The following is a 2709-nucleotide window of genomic DNA, read 5'->3' as shown; positions in this document are numbered from 1 at the left end:
CTTAACCACCTGGCCATGCCGGGCCTCATAGCTGTGTCGAGCAAGGTGACACATAGGTCACTTTGGATCCATAGCCATGTTAATCAAGGTGACACATCGGTCACCTTGGATCTATAGCTGTGATGACCAGTATGACACATTGGTCACTTTGGATCCATACCTGTGTCAATCAAGGTGACACATCGGTCGTTTTAGTTCCATATTTGTGTCGATTAAGATTATGTTAATCATTTTATTTCCATAGTTGTGTTAGTTAATTAAAATGGCAAAAAATTAACTGGCAAGAATTTAACCTGCCGTTAGAGTTGAGCTCTTTTCCACGTAAATTCTGTTCTTTTTTTATATCAATATTTATAGTAAAGTATAGGCTACTGTAGTCTGGAAATGTTTTTTAAATTATCACAAGTGTTCAACACATTTTGTTCCTTCTTTTAACGTCAATGCCAAGCTGGACTGATTGTCCCTGGGGCTATCGCTTTATTTAAGTGCGATATAAATGATGCCTTAAAAAGAAATTGACAAATTTCTAAGAGATATATTCGACCTCAGGAATGAATAGGCCTCTTGGAAATTTACTGGCAAATTAATTATTTTTCGCAATCCAAATGAACCATCATCTGTCTTGTTGCCAAGGTTACTTCGTCGTTTATGTTCTAGAGTTTGCACTATTCTATCCTATTGTAAAAAATAAAAAAATAAAAATAAAAAACACCACTACCAAGGCTAAGTCACGCAGGTACCTTTATTTTATATAACTGTGACATTTTTTAAATTCGCTGATCCATTTCTCACTGGCATTTCTCCCACAAACCATCACGACGAATGTTTAGGAGTAAATATGTATTTTTATTGCATTTTGCTAATACTTTTTTTATAACTTATAAAAAATAAAAATCAGTTTATAAGAACACGTATATTTTGTCATGAGTAAATTTTCTTTGTAATGTTTTAAACTTGTACATACCATGATTATTCGCTTTTATTCAACCGCATCAATGCCTGTGTTCATAGAAACAACACATATCATGTCCAAGATTGTACCAGGAATTAGAAGAAGCTATGAGACCATAATACATTTTCATACATATTATCCAAAAGCATGGCATTAATGATCTATTACATTAGTATAATATATGCATCTGTTGTTTTTTTTTTTGTTCTTCTAAAAGAATGTTTATTTGTTAGTCTCCAGGCGATTTTTTAAAAGACTTTTGTGTGTTTGTTTTTTTAAATATGCACGAAGCTACACAAGGGCTATCTGTGCTCTGCCCACCACGATTATCGAAACCCGGTTTCTACCGTTGTAAGTCCGCAGACATACTGCTGTGCCACTGGGGGACAAAGACTTATGTTCCTAGCATATACCCCTCCAACTCGTCCCCAGTATATTAGCAGTAAGGCTGTAGGCTAACGACTCTAAAAATCAGATTTCGATACTCAAGGTGGGCAGAGCACAGATAGCCCATAGTTAACCCGTTGTATAGCTTTGCGCTTAACAAGAACAAAAACAAACTAGTGTATAGACGTTGAATATTTATGTTCATTATAGTGTCATGGTGCAAAATATTTAAAATGATCTCCTTCACGTAACCTCGCAGTTTCTATCTACACAAATAGCAAAGTACGACAGTGTAACTTCTACAGTGTTTTCCTGTATACTGCGGTAAGCTTAAGGACTTATTCCGCTAAAATCCGGGGGTCGATGCCTGCAATAAATACAATATCATGTAGCTCAGCGCTTAACAACAAACAACCGGCTTAAACTGTTTTTATATGAAAAATGTTTAAATGTTCTTGTTCGGTGCTGTGTGTTAAGAATTATTATTTAGTAAGTCATGTAAATTCTAAAGCCTTCTTTAGGATCAAGTTTTGTATTTTATGTATGTAGTTAATGAAGTTTCTTAAAGAATTTGCAATACGCACAACCTGATATTACAGGGTGGGTGTGTAAAAAAACAACTTATTGTTTTTACAGGGACGTGATCATGCCGCAATGTTTAAGTGGGGACGTTAGAGCAAATTGTACTGTTTGTTTGAAATTAAGCACATAGCTACACAATGGGCTATCTGTGCTCTGCCCATCACGGGTATCGAAACCCAGTTTCTAGCGTTGTAAATCCGCAGACATACCGCTGTGCCACTGGGGGGTAAATTGTACTGCATCAAAGTAAATTTCATTTAAAAAAATCAAGTTATGAAATGATCACACAGTAGCTCAGCAGTAAGTCTGAAGGCTTATAACGCTAAAATCCGGGTTCCGACTACTCGTGCACGGCACAGATAGGATACCCCATTGTGAAGCTTTGCGCTTAGCAAATAAACAAATACGTGAAACTTCACTAAGGATGTTATTTTATATACATTCTGCAAGCTTTAGTTACTACATCTTTGTCAGAAGGAAAGTGTGTGTGTGGTTTGAGCTAAAATTGTCAATGCAAATAACTAATAAATTTTCTTAGTCACAGAAAACATTAATCAGGAAGTGAGATGCTAGATGTAGCGATCTGGCAAACATTAATATGGAAGTGAGATGCTATATGTAGGGACGTGCCAAACATTAATATGGAAGTGAGATGCTAGATGTAGCGATGTGCCTAACATTAATATGGAAGTGAGATGCTATATGTAGGGACGTGCCAAACATTAATATGGAAGTGAGATGCTATATGTAGCGATGTGCCTAACATTAATATGGAAGTGAGATGCTAT

This window comes from Limulus polyphemus, unplaced genomic scaffold, assembly GCF_000517525.1.
Source record: "Limulus polyphemus unplaced genomic scaffold, Limulus_polyphemus-2.1.2 Scaffold3562, whole genome shotgun sequence".
NCBI lineage: Eukaryota > Metazoa > Arthropoda > Merostomata > Xiphosura > Limulidae > Limulus > Limulus polyphemus.
Note: the sequence above shows the minus strand (reverse complement) of the source record.